We start from the raw sequence: 21,172 nt of genomic DNA, 5'->3' as shown, positions 1-21,172 counted from the left end.
TAAGCTAAGCCACTGACTGAGGGCTAGTTTGATGATGACACGACCGCTCCGAAGTGGCAATTAAAGGAAAGCCCCTTTATTTGTATAAAACAGAAAAAGTTTAAATCTGAACTCCCTTCTTGGGTACAGAAAGTCTCATTTTCAAAAGTCATCTTAATAAGCTGACGATAAATAAGACATATTTTGCCAAAGCAAGTAATGTCCTAGTAGCTCTGCTCCCTTTCCCTTTACTCCACAAAGCTCGGCCTTCTTCGCCCTGCTCCCAGTCATTGGGTCCGAGCCAGAATTCCCTTGGAACTGCCCAGGATGTTGAGGTATATTTTTCCTCCCCGCTCCCAACGATTAGTTTTTTTTCAAGATGTTTTCTTTTGGCAGAAAAGAAATGTTTGCATGTCTCCCTCATTACATGTCCTGATCACACCCACATACACACACACACACACACACACACACACACACACAAAAAGAAAAACCTCATTTGAAACGTTAATAAATCCAATCTGCGCTATAAAAAGGCTGGCTCTTGTAGACAGATAACAATAATGATCAAGTATTTCTGTCATAACAGTGTGAATGTTCTCTTTAAGGCTTGAAGTTGCAGTGAAACTTCAGCTCTTAGGGAAGTCGACTACTGTCAGTTGTCTCTGCGACAGTTTTTTGAGGCTCAGATTCTCCCTCTCTCTCTCTCTCTCTCTCTCTCTCTCTCTCTCTCTCTCTCTGTCTGATTGGCAGCTGTGATTTTTGATACAGAGCCTCATTATCAGCTCCACACTTCAGCTCACATCAGATGATAATGACCCATTTATCACTGACACTTGATGCCCCTGTCATTCTTTACAGCTCCCTGCCAGGACAGAGGAAGCTTTTACAACTGTCCCTGAGATGTCGCTATTGTCTTCCAATACACAAAGACAAGGTGTCCTGATGGCCCATGATGGCCCCTGTGTGAATCCCTGGACGGCCCCTAGTTGCAACACGCAGGCTTTCTCGCTATTGTCACCTAGCCGCAATCACAGAGTTGAGAATCGGGGGGGGGGGGGGGGGGGGGCTTGTATGGGTGCTTTGAAAAGATGTGTGAAATAGGAGTATGGGTATTAAGGGTCTTGGCTCAGTTGGGGGTCTATTGTGTGAAAGGCTGAGCCCCCTACTGGCATCCATGATCTCCTCCATTGACACAGTCTCTCCTTGTGTGTGTTTTTTGTCAGCCCCTCTCTCTCTCTCTCTCTCTCTCTCTCTCTCTCTCTCTCTCTCTCTCTATCCCCCTGTCTCTCTGTCACTCTCCTTCCCTCTCTCTCCCCCCCACCCGGTGTTTCTTTACATCCCTTCTTCCTCAGCCCCATCTTTGCTGTGAGTCACAACCAAGGAATCCACAGAGTCCTCCCCTCACCCGTTCACTAGACTCATACAAGAGCGTTAAATGGCTGCAAATGGGCAGTGATGACAAGTAACATTAATCTAGCTGTTACACTGTAGTGTTCCTGCAGCTGCTTCTGTATGGATAGAATTATGATTTATGCACTTATATAGGCCCCTACGACGCATTATATGACCTAGAATATGTGGGCAGATTGGTTGTTGTACTTCACTTTAGGTCTGATGTGGTTTTTCATGGTTTGAGTATCACGTTAGCAAGAGTTGAGTTTATAGTTGACACCACATTTTGGCACCAATCAGGGCAAAGTCACCATAATTGTACACTTTAAAAAGAAGAAAAAAGACCTGCAGTGAAAGTCTACTTCTATGTGCATCATCACCAGCAGAAATCGAAAGACACGCCGTCGATGAAAATTTATAAACAGACTAAATGTAGGAATTAAAAGTCAAAATATCATGTTTTATTGCCTCCACAAGGGGGTAATAAAATACAGGCATTGGTTTGACTGTTTGTCTATTAGCAGGAAAACTCAAATGTGGTTGGATTCTCATAAAAGTTGGACGGATGATAAAATTAAGCTTGATGAACAACCAATTATATTTTGGAATGATTCCGATCTGATAAGAGTCTAGTATAGAATATTGTATTTTTAGTTGCTTAAAAACAGTTTTAAGATATTTAGTCTGAAAAGAATTAGTATCTTACAGTCATAAATTTCTCTAAAATATGGACATTTTAATGCTACATGTTTTTATTTGTTCAGTGTGAAAGAACTTTTCACTCAGCACCATCCCGAATCTTTGAGACGAACTTGATCACCGACTATTAAACTTGTATTATACACTCTTCCTCCCCTACGTTGCACTCTGGCTGATGCAGACGCACGATGGGAGTGTGTTCCGGACCAACTGTGAGTGTTTGCATGTGTGTGTGTACATACACCTATTTGCTCAGTGTTATCCAGCTTGTGTGAGGCCATCAGGAGTCGTGCAATTGTCAATAGTCGAAGTCTATAAAAACCCGTCATTGACAAAGAGAGGACAAACATCCACAGTTTGTTCAGGATTTCCTAACAAACACTCCACAAGGAGAGCAAAAGAAAGTGAAGGAGAGAGAGAGAGTGAGAGAGAGACTGAGGCAGTTAGGATTTTACTTGTGCTGTATATCATCAGATGAAAGAGGATGCCATGCCACGCTCCAGGTTATGCTACGTGCTAAATCATTACGGCCAGCGGATGTTGAAATCTCCATATAAACCCATCAGGATGTCGAACAGAACATGGGAAGGGTTTTTTGTTGCTTCGGGGTTTGTTTGTTTTATGTGCATGTAGAAAACACACTGAAACAAAAAGATAAAATAACGAAAATGTTTGAGTTCTCATCTGATAGATGAAAGAATAAAACTTCAATGACATCTGAAAAAAACAAACAAACTGATGGCTTAAGTAAAACTTGCCTTCTCCATAATTTAGCCCTCTCCTCCCCTTAAAAAAGTGCATCTTGATTGTGATCGTCATGTCTCTCCATGTAAAGTGAATACAGCTGTCAGATAAATGTAGTACAAGTACATCGATTAAAGTGCAACATATATTTAGTGACTATCCATGCAAACAGGCATGCAGCTGTATCCTTCAGATCACTGGAATGAAGTTATTCCACACCAAAGAGTCGTCTAGCCTCCTTGTAAATGTCATAAATATGTATATTTTGGTAAGTGCAGGATTGTTAGGCTTCTGGAGAGATTATTTCACTTGTTTAATTAGGATAATGTGTCTTTAAAGTCACAGTCGTGTTAAAAGCTGCTGCTATTTAGTAAAAGCGTGAGATGGGGACGACAACAGTGTCCCCGGCCTGCACTGTCCCTCGGGATCAGGAGCAACAATAGGAGCACAATACTAGAGCTCTTGTGCAAACAAAGTGTTCTTGAATGAAGCAGGCATTTAAAAATGATCGCTCTCCTCAAGCAAGACCCTCCTCTCTCTCTCCTGCCACCCCCCCATCCCTGCCACCCCCACATCCCCTTCCCCTCCTCCTTCAACTCTTTCTTTTTTGTCATTTTCTTCCTCTAGCGTGCCTGTTACAACCATTTGGCCTGTGCTAACCCTGGAGTGACAAATACTCGCCTCCTCTCGTCATCAAAGGGCTATATCTGTGTCCTGCTTTTCTCAGATCTTTGGGGGGGGGGGGCAATCAGCGTAGGAGTGGTAAAGCAATGCAGGATGGAAGGTGGGAATGAGTGGCCGGTCTGAGGAAAGAGAGGGGAAAAATGAGAAGGGGGTGAACAGAGGTGGAGATTGGAGTGATTAAAATTCATCCCATGGAGCAAACAAAAGGAGGAATGAAAAAGGGGGAGAATGCAGGAGAGAGTGAGGGGGGGGTGCAGATTTGGGGTGAAAAGAAGATTGTAAGCCTCAGCAGATCTCAGAACAGCCCCCTCCGAAATGTCTGCCTTTGACTCACAGTACAATTATCCTGTGAGACAAGAGAAAACAAGGAGAGGAGAGGGGGAAGGTGAAGAGGAGTAGGAGATGGATGGATGAGGAGAGAGAAGGAGAGAGAGCATTAATTATTCTGCAGGCTTTTGACCAAGATTTGCAGAGGCAGGCTGAACAGGGGGTCAACAATTGACTCAATTACAAGACAAACTCTCCAAGGGCCCTACACCGCCTCTCACCATGGACCCTGCAGCTCTCGGGCAGGCTGTTGGTTTTTTTTCTCCTCCTCTTTTCTTTGCCGGTAAATGTTTGCCCCTCTTCAGGTGCCCCTGGCAGACACAGGAACCCCGGCCCTCGGCTAGACTTTAACCTTTTCAACCACTGAATCATTCCCCCTCTCTGTTCTTCAGGAGGAGGGAAGGAGCGAGGGAGTGAAGAGGCAGATGAAGGGCATCAAGCCTTCTCTTTGTCAGCCTTTATAGCTGGTAATGAATAAGAAGCGTCCGGTGACCCAAAGGGAGAGAGAGAGAGTTTGGTTCCATCATAGAGGGGGAATTTATGCTTTCTATAGTACAACCTGTTATGACATTAGAGCATAACATAGATTATTTAACTTCCTGTTTTTGCTGGTGCGGTGGTGCTCATCCTGCTGTGAAAGTGTCATCCCCCCCCCCACCCCCCACCCATCTTGTTCTTATATTAGAAAGATAATTACTAGATGTTGATTCAAATTCCTGGAGATGTTTACTTAGATTCCAATTAAAATAAAAAAGTTTATATTTCTTTTCACATTGTCACTGTTGCAGTTTTCCGAAATGAAGACAGTAACTAAGACACTGACGCGTAACCAGCATTTTCTAACAACCCTAACTTGAAGAAGGTCATAAGGTCAAGATGAGAGCAGCAATCTGACAGGTGAAGCATTCCTAGTTTTAAAATCAGTTTCCCTCATTCAATGATTCAAAGGAGGGAAACATCTATTTTTGTGGTCCTGGAATTGAGCAACACATGATTAATAGCAATTCTATACACGTGAGCGCTACAAAACCCTTTTTTTATTGACTCCTGACAAGTTTTGCTGATACCGGATGATGATTTGCACCTGTGTTGTGAGTTTGGCCGGCAGACAGCAACACCACCAACAAATGAGAACTAATGTGAGTGTTCCCAATTGTTGCTGGTGACCTTGCATTGATAAGGTCGGACAATACAGTGAGGAATGGGATTTCAACAATAGGTCTCCAGTCCTTCTTTTGTCAGTCAAAAGGACTGCTCAAGCATAGAGCTGCGCTCTCTCTCTCTCTCTCTGTTTGTCTGTCTTTCTTTTCGGCTGTTCCTCTTCGTCACTCTCGTTTTCTCTACCTCGCTGTCATTCTCTCTCTTCTTCAATCCCTCCGGATTCCCTCCATTCCTCCTTTGTAACAGAGAAAGGAGGGCATGAATACCACACACAGACTTTGAGTCACTCGCTGCACAACACCGTAACTGCCGCCAGATTTTTTTCCATCTCAAATGAATCACACCACCTCATTTTGTTTGTTTGTTTTCTTTCTTTCTACAGGAAACAGTTGGAAAAGTTTATTCTGCTTTGCCCTCCTTTTATCTCTAACTTCCCGTAAATCAAGTCCAATATCCATATTTATATTTAATACCGATGGTTATTACATGAGTTTTGTGTTATGGAGAGTTATATCAGGTCGTCCTGGGTGAATGATTGCAACACCCAGCATCGCCAATACCAATGTGGAAACCGCTGATAGAATGTTTGAACCTGGCTATGTTGTACATTTTGTGGTGTGACTGATATTGACCACCAGTGACGACAACACAAATGACAACACTTCACATTCACCCTGATCCAGACGAGGTGTAATATAATTCACCTCAGGTCAAGTGGTGTAACTCATTCAGGTTACTAATGTTAGCTAAATGTAGCTAAATATGTAGACCTGAGTCAGCGGCATAAAAGGTCTCGGTAGTCGACACGTCGTCCAACTGTGTCAAAAGGCAAAAGTGTTTATAACTTGTAGTCTACCCCTAACAACACGTCTTTGTAGTCATGGTGATAATGACAAACACTTGCGGTGTCCCCGAATGCATTCATGGTGTTACATTTGGTTGTGTAAAATGAGAGAAATGGAGAGCTGTAGACACCTCCAACACCTGCTAGTCCCTGTGTGCAGGCGTCTGTTTGGGAAGTAACAGATTTTCAGTTCAAGACCCTTGGCTATAATGTTCAGCAAGGTTTACTCTGAATTTTGCATTTATGATTTCAAATTTCATTCGCTACCTGTGTTGTAGTTGCACTGAGCGCAATCCTCATCATTTCTTTCTACAAGTGGAGAAAGAATAACTAAAATGTCTTGTGAGGTTTCGTCACGGTGTGATCCGACATTGATTCTCAAGATTTACAGCAATGCGATTCAGTCGATACGAAAGGATATGATGAAATTTCAGAAAATCTGTTAAAATTCTATGAATGTGCAGAGGTAAACAAAATCTAATTTGAGCATTTTATTAGCAAATGTCATCCAGTAGCCACAGACAGTAAACACCTCCAAATGCAGTAGCTTGGACTTGCTGGGTGTCGGTCATACAAGTTACACACCTATCTCCTGCCTGTCAACCAGCTCTGACAAAAGGATAGAAACACAAAAGATGGACACAAGTGTGTGTGTGTGTGTGTGTGTGTGTGTGTGTGTGTGTGTGTGTGTGTGTGTGTGTGTGTCTTCAGTGACCCATTCACAAGCTGCTGACGTAAACGGTGCCCTTCTTATTGTCACATCAGTTCCCTGGGTGATCAGCCCTTCCGTGCGCTATATGTGTGTGTATGTGTGTGTGTGTGTGTGTGTATTTATCTTGGATTCTGCACGTTGTTGTTTTCAGTTCGTAAGAAAATGTACGTGTGAGTAAATGTGCTCCATGTGTGGTTTGACGGTGTGCCTGTAAGAGTGTGTCACTCTTTTTACGTGAGTGTGTGATCATGTGTTGCAGTCTGTAGAACACTGCATGGAGACACGCTGGAATTTAGAGAGCTCAGACTAGTAAATACTTCAGGTGTATTAGGGGTTTCCGGTGTTGGCTATACTTTACTGGAGTTATGCTCAGTACTTAAAGTACTTTTCTATTCCATTTCGGGGGAAGAGAAACTTCCTGGTATACTACAGACTGACTTCTTCTGTTATTGTAACTTTGCTACAAGTTACAGCACCCATCTACCAATACTAATGCTTGACATTCTCTGTGTTTACAGCTTATGAAGTCCAAAATTTTGAGATGATAAATTGTGCAGAACGGTAACAGATTGGGATGAAGCCAGTAGTGTCCGTGTGTGCATGTGTCCATGTGTGTGTGTGCGTGCATGAGAGAGCCAGTTTAATCATAAATAGACCCCCTTTGACCAATAAGAGCTTAACACTTTGAGGTGCTGCAGTGACAGAATGGTGGAGGTGAAAGTATTTTTTTTTTTGCTTTCATGTCTGTTCACGTCTGCGCTGCAGCTGCCAGAACTGATTTCAGCCATTCAAGATAACGCTGGTGATTTCAACAGGTGTCCCGCTGTGTACGTCAGACTTCTCCTTCCCTTCTCTGCCATAAAACCCGCCTTGCTGCACTGAACACCTCGAGTTATGTATGACGCAGGAATAGCAGAGTCCAGTCAATTTTCAAAATAAAACACCCGGCGTAGATCGTGTTTCACACCACTACATCAAGATTACATCAGGTTTTTGACACCATGAATGACAAGGATGAGGACATTTCTAACCAAAACACAGCTGCAAATCTCCACTGTACAAAGTAGAAAATAACAGCAATAAAAACAGACCAAAAACACTCCAAACTGATTCACTTAATGCTACGTCTCCCCAACCGAGTGACTGATTTTGCAGTCGGTTTAATGAGCTGGAGTTTTCAAAGAAGTTTGTGAAAGTAAGTCATCATTATGATTCTTTGAGGATCTCACACATTTGACATTCGAGAGAAAAATGAAAAAAAGTGGCTACAAGAAGTCGATTTTTATTCATGAATGTGAATTTTTATTCATGAATGTGAATATATGTGAGCATGCGTGTGGCTTTAAAACTCCTCAACACCCCCATCTAACCCCCCCCCCCCCCCCACAGCCTGCTGATTAGCTGATTTGTTGCCTTTTAGTCATGCTAATGCTAGTTAATTACAGCCCTGGTGAGAAACCCAAGACCTCAATCTGTGTTACCCAAAACTTAATGTAAGAGGACCTTGCAGCCGCCCCTCCCCACCCACCACCCACCACCACCACCACCACCACCACCCCATCCCACTTACTTGAAGTCAGACAGTCCTGGGATCTCAAGTGTGTGTGTGCATAGACTCTGCAGGACAGCTATGACTCGCCTTGTCCTCACAACATATGAGACAGCCACCCCCGTCGGCCAAACCTTTAATTCGTTCAAGGAAAGTGTGTGTACTACATACGTGTCTGTGTGTGTGTGTGTGTGTGTGTGTGTGTGTGTGTGTGTGTGTGTGTGCGCACAAGGGGCTTTTGCCTGCATGTGTGCGTCTCTCTAAGTCACATTTCTAAGCCTGAAACATCAACTCAAGGATCTCAGCCAATTAAAAGTCAGCACAGGCCTGCACACTTCACCCTCACTAACATCTGGGTATTAAAACAAATGGCTGTGATATATTAGTATTGACGTCAGTGGCTCGGAGGAGGACCACACACAAGTACACACAGTTGCTCTGGAACTTGTTCAGTGCATAGTTGATGAAGATTGTGAAGTGAATATCTTGTCAAAAGACAAAGCCTTATTGCACATGGTGGTGGCATGTAAAGTGTTAAAATTACACGGAAGCAACACAACAATGCCAGAGTGATTGAGGATCCTTTGTCGTGGTGGGGACATAAATTCAGCAATGACAAAGAAATGGGCGGTGGAGTTAAAACACTAGAAAATCTGCACGAGGATGGCGCTTGGGTCCACTTAGCAGTGAGACAGGAGTTTGAGTCCCAATTTACTAACCGATGTTCTCTGACCCAAGCCACAAAGTTTTCCTAACATTTACCAAATGTGCTTTGCCTAAACAGCCCTTCACGGTATTGACACAAAAGACCTTATTTTCCAACAGTGATTTATTTTAAATGACAATAAAAAAAAAGCATGATTAAATGAAGTTTCTGAACTACAAACCAAGTCAATGTAGCATTACTGAACTGGGGATTTTATTTTATTTTTTTTGTAAATCCACCCAAGAGGATCCCAGTTGACTTTACAGTGCCATTCAGTAAATTTACAAGATGTTTAAAAAAAAGTAGAATTATTGTTTCAGCTGGATTAAAAGTGGAGTTCTAAACTGAAATGGTACTTCTCAAAGTTGTACTAACCCTAATCAGACTGATGTCCTGCACATGCTGCAGAGGTCCCGCTGCTGTTTTTAACCCACAATGTCAACAATGCTTTTCTGGACAAAGAAACAAACTTTCTGTTGTCTCAGCTTAAAGACTCATTTGCCTTTTTTTTTTAATAGTCTCAAATTTAATTCTGCCATTTGAAAGTCAAGCCGCTAATGCTGCTACTGAACTTGTTTGGTACGTGACGATGAACCAGAAGAAAATCTGACTGCCACCAGCTGTTATAGCGCCACCTAGTGTTCCGAAGAGGGATGTGCTTCCCTGTTCATTCATGCCGGGACAGCAACAGCAGTCCAGTTAAATGGGCTAATGGAGCAGTTAGCTCGGCTGTAGTCGGGCATGTAAACCTACTGATTGCTTCCATTGCGCTGGCACACACTACCACATAAAGCAACTTTGGTCATTTCATGTATTTCTTGAAGATTACGTTGCGCTTTCATCCCCACCGTTCTGCATCAACAAATATGTCAGCAGCACTCAACAGTTCTGATTTGATTTTTAATTTAAAGCAGATTCCCCCAGGCTGACGAGCTGTGAACCGAGGCGAATTTGATTATGTTCCCCTCAAAAGAAGAGCATGTGTTTTTGTAGATTTATTTTTACAAAATACGCACAAGACAGTCATCAAAAAAGGAGGTGGTTACTCCTCTGGGTGAGGAGTAGAGAATGGAAAAAGACAGAGGGAAAAGAAGCAAAGAAGGCGAGGGGGAAGGTTGAGGGAAAATGTGGAATGTGACGATGTAACAATGATTTTCACATAGGGTACTTCCAAACATGCGCGGATGCACACAGCTATACACCGACTAGATCTGCATGCTGCACCACATCACTGTATTTTGAGAAAGGCAAGTCTTCACGTGTGTGCAGCCCACGTGAGAGAAAGAAGAAAAAATACTGTAGAAGACCATGCTGGTCTTGTGATGCTTTGTCACACCCATCGTTGTCTGATGCTGACATACAAAACACCCTAAGGTGCTTGTGGTATCTTATGATGAAAACACATGGGAAAAAAAGGTTGTGAGAGCTTGATTCTTGCTTTTTATAAGCATAATATTGCTCTTTTTGGTAATGTTGGCTATAGCTTTAATTCTTTTACAGTACTAAAAATCAATAAAAACAATATGTGGCACAAAGTTTGCATCAAATGCTGATCATTGTTTTGTTTTGGGTTTTTTTGGGGGTGGCACGGTGGTGCAGTGGTTGGCACTGTCGCCTCACAGCAAGAAGGTTCCGGGTTCGAGTCCTGGCTTGGGCATGGGATCTTTCTGTGTGGAGTCTGCATGTTCTCCCTGTTCCTGTGTGGGTTCTCTCTGGTACTCCGGCTTCTTCCCACCGTCCAAAGACATGCGATTGGGGACTAGGCTGATTGATACTCTAAATTGACTGAATGGTTGTTTGTCTCTGTATGTTGGCCCTGTGATGGACTGGCGACCTGTCCAGGGTGAACCCCGCCTCTCGTCCGTCGCCGCTGGGATGGGCTCCAGCCCCCCCGCAACCCTCAATAGGAACAAGTGGAAGACAATGGATGGATGGGTTTTTTTGGTCCTGTTTCAGTCTTCGAGCTGTGAAATATTCTTCTGTTCTGGAGAATTGAAATGCATCATTTTCAAAGGTATTGCAACGACATCCATACCAAAAAAAAGTAAAGCGTTGCCCAACACTGATTTTGATTTGTATTTTTTCTGTTGGCACAGATGATATTTTCATTGAACATGAACATTATATATATTCTGATTGTATTAATGCATAAAGTTCATTCATGAATAAAGCGAATTTATGGTGTGAATCCAAACAATATTGGGATGGGAGTGGATTTGCTCAGTATGTGCTTATATCGGCCCGAACTTGATGTTGGGGTTCTCTCCACGTTTTGTTGACTCTTAAGTTGTCAGTATTAATTAAATACCAACTTTCAATAGTTCTGCTACTTGCCAGAATATTCACAAACTCTAGCAGAGAGGGCAAGACAGAATAAGGCTAACCTTCCTACCCACTACCATACATTGAGCTAAGCTAACTAGCAGCCAGCTGGTCTCTGAGGGTCTCAGCTCATCTAATGCACACACATTGGAGAGAAGAGTATCTACCATCTTGTCTGGCTCTGGAGAGGATGGCAAATAAATGCATTCCCTTAAAAGTTGGTGTGTTCCTTTAAATCTATGCGACTCTTTTAATGTCCATATCGCCCTGAAGCAAAAGAGCAGTAATGAAAAGTTAGAGATCAATCAATTCCAGTTGAAATAAGAGAAAAGCTTGACTGAGTGTCTGCTGGCTTTCTGTCCCGTCCCCCCTGTGGGAGAGCCTCTCTGAGCTGTGGTCACTGTGTTCGTTTGGTGGCCTGCAGGCCTCATCTCTTGCTGTCATCGTTTGAAGAGATTGCGTTGCGGTTTCTCCCAGGCACCAAACACAAACACACACTCGCATAGTATACTCTCTGTCTCTGTTTATAACTCCCTCTCTCTTTCTTCATCTCCCTCTCAGTCTCTCTCTCTCTATGCTTTGTCCTTTACATGCATCGGGTATCCGCCCCCGCACACGCATGCACGTACACACACATACACACATTCACAAACACACACTCCCCACTCCCCATCCGTTGGAGCCCCTCAATCTCTCTCTCCTCTGTTTCCTTACAAGTTTTCCACCTCTTCTCTCTTACCTCTCTCACTCCCAGCTGTGTTATACAGCTATGGAATATATATATATATATACACATATATATACACACACACATATATATACACACATATATATATATACATATGTATATATATACACACATATATATACATATGTATATATATACACACATATATACACACACATATATATATATATATTTATATATATATACACATATATATATTTATATATAATATATATAAATATATATATATTTATATATAATATATATATAAATATATATATATATACATATATATATATATATATATATACACACACACACACACACACACACACACACACACACACACACACAAACACAAGTGGCAACAGGACAGCTATAAATATCATCTGGCCACCCAAGACTGTTCGTATTATTATTCTCTTATAATCACTGCGGTCTGTCTATAAACCCAACAGATTATTATCTGGTTTTTGTTCTGTGGCTTCAGGTCCGTGTTTCAGAGTTTCAGCTCTAGAGTTTGTCTGCTCAGGACATTTTCCTTTTGCTGGTGTCAGGGAAAGGACTAGCTGGATGGTTAGCTTGGCAGCTAGCACAGACACTTAAGAACGATGGAAGAATGAAGCAGAACGACAGACAGGAAGGGAAGAAAAGAGAGATTAGTCATTACAAGCAATGATGAAGGTAAAGAGGGGTGCTTTGCTAGATTTACAAAGCTCTGTGCTCTCCTTTTTTTCTTAAAAATGGGGGTTGGGCTCTTTGTTGTTTATAGATAGTGCATTACTCCAAGCTGCCTGGGCCTACAGCTGGGAACCAGCTGTGTGAATCAACTTCTCCTCATCTGCTATATCCATCCATCCTTTTCTCCTTCTTTTCCTCCTCCCCCCTGTTTCCTCCCTCCAGTTCTTCTCCTTAAAAGGAGTTCAAAGACATATTTGTGGTTGGGGCAATGCCTACCTGATACACTCGGAGAAGTAGTACAAGGGGAAGACAAGACAACAGATCAAATGGTTGTTAGAGGGTACATGCAGAGGGGAAGACTGTGAGAGGGGTGAGGTGAAAAGAGAGGGTGGGGGGAAAGAGAGGAGAGGAGCCGGGTACAGGAAACCACAGGTATGTGCAGGATGGCGGGTGGGTGGCCCAGAGAAAGGACGGAGAAAAAGTCGGAGAGTGAAGGAGAGAAGAAACATTGAGTTAACGGGGAGACTGGAGAGGAAGGAAACACTGTCATACGTGTTGGTGACACCACGTCTGTACTTGTGGAAGAATAGTTGTGAGTAGAAAACCCCGAACAGAAGGAATATTCCTGATAGAAGCGTCTGCGTGGCCAGTTGTACAAAAATGTGCTTGTACAGACAAATGCAAACAAGAGGTGAACCACTCCTATACCTATAACAAACACTATCAAGTCACACACAGATCAAGCCAACAGTTACAAAGGTGCTAGATTACGAGTCGCCAGTGCCCGCGTGTTTCCAAAGAACAAAGCGGTTCTAAATGTGTTCTAAAGCTCACAAACCTAAATTGTTCTCTGTTCTGTTGGCTCTGTTTCTGCCGTCGCGGCTTCAGCTCCTGCTTCTCCTCTTTGTAGTCGTGTTGAAGCGCACCATCCCTCTAGTGCCGCGATATCTGTCATCACTCACTCCGCCTGTGTAGCTACAAGGGATCAACATTTCATTCTACCATTCTGGCAAGGTGAGAACCCCAGCAGTGAGAACTCAGCACCAGTGCTTCTACAGTTTACAGTACCAGGACACATGAGGTGTAAATCACTGGTGTTGACTGCATTTAAACCACAGCGCTCGTCTAGTAAACATTAGCTTTGGGCTTCATAGATTCTTTCTCTGCTGACATATGACAAGTTTGTAATCTTCCTTGATAGAAAGCAAAAACAATTAGCCTTGTGTTTGTTACAGGTGTAGCCAATTCTCTGCCGTACATTTTGACAGACACTGACATGGTTGTATTCAGTTATTATGTATTAATTCAATCAGTTCTCAGTTTTATCTCACTGCGTCCATCACTGGCAAATTATTTTTGTTGATTGTCGTGAACGGACATATTACGTTCGTATTTATTTTCTTAAATATAAGCGTTATAACGCCATATCTTCATTTTAAATGTGGTAGATGTTTCATAATGGAGGTAAATATATTTCAAGCAAGACCCGTGACCAAACGTGAGTTCAGTTTACATTTCTGATACTTTCTTTATTAAGTCATGTGCAACAGGCAAAACACACACGTGAAGTACGGGGGGGGGGGGGGGGGGGGGCTGCCCTGCCCTGCCCTGCCCCTCAGAAGGCTTCAGGAAGTGTTTGGCCAATCTTTACTTTGAATCTACAGTACAACTATTAAATTGATTGAACTGATTTTTGTCAACCATATCTCTATTTCCCCCTGTTCGATATCTTTTTGAAAGTCCGTCTGAGGCTGAAAGGGAATTAAAGCTGTTAAAATCAAACTCCAAATGACTGTTGATAAGTAGATATGACATTAATCTTGGCTGCAGCAGGTCAGTGAGCAGGGCTTATTGTACGTTTCAGCGATGTCTCCAGCCCAGTGGCCTTTCGCTGGTCACACCATGGCCCCCATCACATTACAGCAGCTGTGAGGAATTCACTGAGTAAATGGGGTAAAAACACAAGGGTGGGTGTATGTGGGGGGAACAACTAAGGAGGAGAGTCTGCGTTGGGTGTGTGTGTGGGGGGGGGGGGGGGTTACAAAAACAAAACTAGAATTTAAAAACAAAGTTTACCACTGAATGAAAACAACAGGGCTAGAAAAAGTCAGTGGGTGAGGAGGGAATGAGAGACAGAAGGGGGAAAAAAAAACGAAAAAGAAAATGAGGTAGAATCTGAGCTGTGGTTGGCTGAGAGCCCAAGCCCCGCCTTTGCCCCCCCTCCCGCTCTTGCTCACTACGTCTCCAGCCCTAACACAACAGAATCCTCCACAAGCCCAGCCACATCAGGAACGGCTGCCTACATTATAGCTGCCATTATCGTCTCTCAAGTCATAACAGCCAGAGAACACCCACCTCGACTGCAGCTCCACCAGGAGGGGGAGGGGCGAGGTCGCAAGAGCAGGAATGAGCAGAGGGAGTTAGAGAGAGAGAGAGGGAGAAATGGAATGAGGGAGCGGGTGGAGGCAGCAGAGGAGAAGAGGGAGAGAGCAGGAGGTAGCCAGATAGAGACGTAAGGGCTGAGTTAGACAAGTTTACAGGGAACAACATGAAGTGTGTTGGGTTTTATACGTTTACATTCCCATCTGTGATTGTACAGACATGAGGTAAGAGGAGGAAGGCTGTCATTAAATGCTGCTTTTTCTTTTTCTTTTTTACATCGCCTGCTAAGTGCATAGAAAGGATATATGTGAGCCTCTGGTCGAGTGTTGAAACTAGGAGATGAGTGTGGGGAGTAGGGACCGGATCAGGTCTTTTGTCCGGCGTGACCAGTGACCTGTGGAAATGTCTGTCCTCTCTGGAGACTCCGGGGTCAGACGCTTTATGGGAATGTCACAAATGGCCAAACCATGCAAGACTAAACAATGTTTCTCATTGCACACACCAGTCACCTCAGAACTTCATTTAGCGGGACATTAGAACCTTCCACTGATGTCCAGTCGAAGCCTCGCAACTCATACATGGCATCCAAATTAATGGAAGCTGATGAAAAAGTGATTCTAGTTAATCTAAACCATGATTGCGTCTGAGCTTAAATTTAGGCCCTGATTAATCTTCCAGTCAGCCCTAAGTGTTGAGATCCACGTTCAGAGGTGGTCCCGTCCCCATGTGGACACAATCTTGTAGTTAAATGCACGTGGCCTAGGACTGCCGACTCAACTAGCGTCCTCAGCAAAAGTCTGTTCCCATTTGGTCCTCTGATGGTGGAAGATTTTTCTGCTGGATTTGATGTATTACGAGGGTTTTGGATTGAACAAACTAAGGAGCAGACCTAGCCTGCACTGTTGGGATGTCTCTTTCCTGTCCTTCATTTCCAGCAGACTGAACAAGGGGAAGATCACCGTTTCCTCCCGCCAGTAAATAGTTAGTGGTCGAAAAGAATAACACTGACTTGCATTTCCAGCTGATGGCTGATATTTTTCTACTGAAAGCTTTTATTGCTGAGAATGGTCAAGATAACTAATGATTCAACATTCAGAGAGTTACTTAAGTTACTTGCTTAACTTAAAAACAACACTCCACTGCTGCGTGCACAAGCACCCCCAATAAAGCACATTAATAGGTACAAAATTTTATCGTGGTCATGATTTTTTTTTTTTTCCATCCAGTTGGTATTTGTCAACATGTGATGAGCAGATCTGCTGTTGTAGTTAGTTTGAGTTTGTGCTGAATTGTGTGTCTGAATGGTGCGGTGGTTTGGATTCTGACAGTGAAGGAATAGAAGTCTGTAAAAGATACTTAAGCTGTGTTGGCTTGGTCAAGAAGCTGGTAAACCGGACTGGAACCTTATAATGCCAGACCACAGTCAAGACTTCTTGGGCTTTTTTAAAATGATTAAATCAAGGTAGGTTAATATCATCTACTGTAAACTACAGAGTTTTTTTCTCATTGACTTTGTTACTAAAAAATTGTGTTCACATCTCAAAACTGCTACGAACCCTCAAACGGTTATTGTGAAGACGTCACTGTGGGATGTTCATCCACCAAATATGTGATTTTCTGGGATTTTTATAATAAATAATGTAGGGTGTAGGAAGTGTCACCTGCTGGCTAGTGGACTTCCATCATGAAGCAACATGTTTGGCATTTTGGCTGTCGCCATCTTGATTTTCAGATATTTGAACGACAGGGTGGAGCTGTGGTAGAGCGACTCTATCCTTATTCAACCCGCAATGATAGCGACTTGTCAATCAAAAGGTAGCCACCCCCTAAAGCAGACCCTGATTTATTGTCAGTTTTACCATAAAGGGGACCATGATTTATAAAAATGAACATCATGCTGTACTGAAAAAAGACTTGAAACTAGCAATTTTGACCATACACTCTTTAGAAGGTTACTTAGGTAGTAAGTCAGGGAAAGTTAAATGAGAAGTTGGGTTGTTTTCTCATAGATTTTTGTAAAATGGGCGGCACAGTGGTGCAGTGGTTAGCACTGTCGCCTCACAGCAAGAAGATTCCGGATTCGAGCCCCGGCTCGGGCATGGCATCTTTCTGTGTGGAGTCTGCATGTTCCCCCTGTGCCTGTGTGGGTTCTCTCTGGTACTCCAGCTTCCTCCCACAGTCCAAAGACATCAAGAGGGGACGAGGCTGATTGATACTCTAAATTGACAGTAGGTGTGGCTGTGAGTGTGAATGGTTGTCTGTCTCTATGTGTTGGCCCTGTGATGGACTGGTGACCCATCTGGGGTGAACCCCATCTCTCGCCTGAAGGCTGCTGGGATAGGCTTCACCCCCCCCCCCCCCCCCGCGACCCTTAACAGGATAAGCAGTAGAAAATGGATGGATGGATGGATTTTTGCAAAATCACACTGCTTTTCTAATCTGTTGAGTTGCCCTCCCTCTCACTGAAGGCTGTAGGCCAGCCATGGAAGCTCCTACTGGCTCAAATGACCAATAAAAAAGTGTAAATCTAAAGTACCATACATAGAGTACACACAAATTTGACAGTTCATTTGAAATGATACATTGACACTCTATGGATATTTTGGAAAATTTGGGGGATTTTGGGGAAACACTGTAATGGATTGGACTTCAATCATTTTGAACAGCTTGTATGCGCGCTGGTTGTCTGAAACAAGTGTTGATTGTAACAATTGTTGTGTTTGTATTTTGAAATTGTTTGCACCAGTCGAATCTTACACAAAACACATCTGCATAGCAGATTGTGTACATTCCAAAGGCCTGCAGAATGTACAAAATATCTTTTTCGTAAAAATCGTATGACTGGTCAGATAAGGTGCATCATTGCGAAGCAACTAAAAACAAGATTTTGGGATGAAGAGCTAACATTTACCATTTAAAACTTCAAAAGAATGTCAGCGTTTCTGTCAACAAGATATCCAATTAAACCCTTAACTGACTAACAACATTGGCGAAAGAAATTAATTTAAAACTAAAATATGAATCTATTTTCAAAAACCCTTGATGAGAGTATGTTTGAGCTGCTTCTCTACACACCTTTGACTCTGCCAAGTGACGCCCTGTTTGTCTGACGATGCTGTGGATGAAGTTGTGTGAGGTCACGGCTGTCTTTCCTCCTTAGGTGCGGCTAACTTGTATGGGTGGTGATGTTGCAGGGGAAGTAACCCATGAATGTTTGAATGGGCAGGTTTTGGGCACAGAAAGTGGTTTGACATCCTGTCCTCATCCTCAGCTGCTTGGTCGCTGCCCAGCCGGCTGTGCCACAGTGCAGCAGTCTTGTTTAGTTTTGCCGTTTGATTTATGACCTTGGGGGTTTTTAATATGCTGCTGCCCCGTCCCTCTCAAACCCAGTACCACAAAATTACACTGGGGAGCAAATTAACTCAGCGTTTCTCACAAAATATTGACCGAAAATAGCACAATGTCATGACAATTGTGTTTTATGTATGAAATAATGTATGTGGACATGTTGAGAGTACATGCATCTACATGTGTGTAAAATACTTATGTTATGCTTGTGTTTTTTTAAAATGAGGGTACATTTTTTCTCAGTGAAAGTTTGTGAGAAATGTACAGTACCTAAAAAAAAAAAAATCCCTTTTTGGCATTCAGTAATTTTGCTCTGATAATATATTTTTTTTAATCACAAAATCATTGATTGCTCTTTAAAAGGACTGTACTATGCTGAGTCTTATGGAAGTTTTAACATTTAATCTATCGATATGAATTATGACAGACACAATTTTAGAAACTCTATAACCGTTTGTGGTTCAAAAGCACCATGGATTACAGCCTCCGAAATGACCTTTAAAATAAATCAACACCAGCAAAAACAGATTCAATAAATACTGGACATTATCATCTAGATTTATTGCAGGTCTGCAGTATTATATGCTACTGCATGTGATTTATCTGTGTTTCAAATACATAAAAGTGAGGACATATAAATGTATGCACTTATTTACCCTGCTTTTGAGTTGCTGTACAATAATTCACTGGATAAGAGTGTAAGCAATGTAGCATACAAATAAATGACTCAACACACAGTCAGGTGTGTGTATGCAGCTACAATGGTTAACGGTCCAAAACCTATTCAAGAAATTCCAATGTAGGGTAGCCTCATGCATTATTCACTGTTATCTTGGGATCCACTACCATTTATCATGTCAAATACACTCTTGGGCACGAACACACACACACACACAAAGACACACACAAACACGCACAGACACACACACTTGCTCTACTACAAAACTTAACCTGCACTTTCTCTGACACACCTGCCACTAAGCTTTCACAGAAACCACCTCCAGTGTAGTCACATTCATTCTTTCACACGCGTTCTCTCCGGACATGATGGACACTCAATTATTATGATGCCCCCTGGCAAGACTGACGTGTGTGTGTGTGTGTGTGTGTGTGTGTGTGTGTGTGTGTGTGTGTGTGTGTGTGTGTGTGTGTGTGTGTGTATGTGTGTGATTCTGTCTGGGGACCCCCTTCTTGGCATTTATTACTTCTGGACAGCTGAGGCGCACTGTGAGATCTCTATTTAGCTCTTCCGGCTAATTACCATACACAGTTACACACATCCCAAGCTAAGACTGAATACACACAGTAACCACCAGACTGCCTGCGTCATTTAGCCCCTCACTAACTGTACGTACCAAATCCCCTCCCAGTGGCTGGAGGGCTTAAATATGTCCCCGCTGCCCTTTTAACACTTGTGCAATAACAGTTCTTGCAACCGGTTACACTGGAGCCACACGTTTCCCCACGTTGGGTTTGAACACTTGTCACACAAACAGAAACGCTTTGATTCCACGCGCATGAAGGCACTCAGGCGCCATCAACAAGTCTGAGTTTTAAGTGCCAGTGTTTTAATATGTTAGTGTGATCACTGGCATGCTGCGGTCTGTTTGTTGGTAGGATATCTGGAACCCAATGGATGGGTTTTGATAAGATTTAGTGGGAAAAGAGGGAATATTACAGGGAAGAAGGGATTCATCCTTGAAGGGGATCTTGATCAAATAGTAGATTCTGATGACTGTTTAAGACCATTGGTAGGATATAGATAAAAGTTTTATTTTTAATTTGGAGAAATAGGTATTAAGCTCCTGGAATTCATTAAAGTCTTGTATGATCGTGAACTTGTTTTGTTTGTTTCAAAGAACATTTCAGAAAAAAAATTGATTATATTATGTTCATATTCCATATAAATGTACACCTTGGCAGAGATATACATTCTCTGGATAATGCTTTAAAAATATATCATATCAATTAGTCTGGCATGATATTAACATGTAATACCCTAGCGGTTGCTCTCCATTTGTAGTAGCTGTCACGTCAGCATGTGCGCTATTTTCTGTGGTCATAATTAGTGTGCGAGCATGTAAGAGCCCACAGTTGTGACTATTAGTACCTGCACTGATGTGGTTGGATGTAATGAGCAGGTGCTTGTTCCCACGTTCACTCATCTAGAATTACCTTACACACACACACACCCAACATCCCAATATGTGTTCCGCACAAAAAGCTGTTGTGTGTGAATGTGTGTTAATAGCAACCCTTGATGATTTGTTTTTTGAAGCACGTTTTCTCCGTGTCAGGACGGGGGAATGAGGCAGGTTTTTGGTGTCTGTCATCGGTGTTTGAGGTTCACAGTTCTGTTTAGAGAGGGGAGATTACGGCCAAGCCCACCGTTTGTGTCACGGGTTTTGCCTAATCTGTAGGATTGTGTCAGGAAACATCAGTAACATCACATGACTTCTGGTGAAGGAAGGAGTCTTTAAAACATTTTTTAGGGCCATTTGGGGGGTGGGGGGGGTGAGTGGGAGAGAATAACAGGAAATACCAGATATTTACAAAAAAGGATGATGATGTAAAGGTCAACATACCAAAGCATGATGCGTCCATTTAAAAACGGAATTGCAATTTTACAATCGAGTTATTGATTATATTCCATGTAAAGCAAGTAAAGCAGTATTCTTTTAACAGTGCGCTCTTAATGATTTTAAGGCTCAACTCAGATCAAAATGGCATTCTGAGTCAAGCCCAGTTCACCTGACAACGATGGGCTACAATGTGCCATGTTTTAGAACTAAGCACAAAGAATGGTGCTGTTTGATGTATCTGAAATAAGTTTCAGTTGAAACTTCAGAACAAACGGATGGAATGAAGCAGGCATGTCCCCAGCTTTGCCAGTCGTGCGTATCTAAAATCAT

At 42.6% G+C, this 21,172-nt stretch overlaps 1 protein-coding gene and 1 long non-coding RNA gene across 4 annotated transcripts in view; one reads left to right on the top strand and one right to left on the bottom strand.

Moving 5' to 3' along the window:
* LOC147268324 (uncharacterized) overlaps positions 1 to 21,172 on the bottom strand; it is a 64,842-nt gene that overhangs the window by 5,566 nt on the left and 38,104 nt on the right. The gene's annotated exons all lie outside the window — the stretch shown is intronic.
* Positions 1 to 21,172, top strand: part of gli1 (GLI family zinc finger 1) — a 46,151-nt gene that overhangs the window by 14,111 nt on the left and 10,868 nt on the right. Inside the window, exons 1-2 of one of the 3 annotated variants that reach the window (XM_086199820.1) lie at positions 12,942 to 13,122; positions 13,419 to 13,544. The exons of 1 other annotated variant lie outside the window; for it this stretch is intronic. The gene's annotated coding sequence lies outside the window, so the exon portion shown is untranslated. Of the gene's footprint in view, positions 1 to 12,941; positions 13,123 to 13,418; positions 13,545 to 21,172 lie in introns of those variants that run through there. One more of the 3 variants, XM_086199821.1, reaches the window with a different exon arrangement.

Source organism: Aulostomus chinensis, chromosome 3, assembly GCF_037954235.1.
Source record: "Aulostomus chinensis isolate RoL2024-O1b breed Wild chromosome 3, RoL_Achi_v1.0, whole genome shotgun sequence".
Lineage (NCBI taxonomy): Eukaryota > Metazoa > Chordata > Actinopteri > Syngnathiformes > Aulostomidae > Aulostomus > Aulostomus chinensis.
This window is presented reverse-complemented; position numbering and strand designations above follow the sequence as displayed.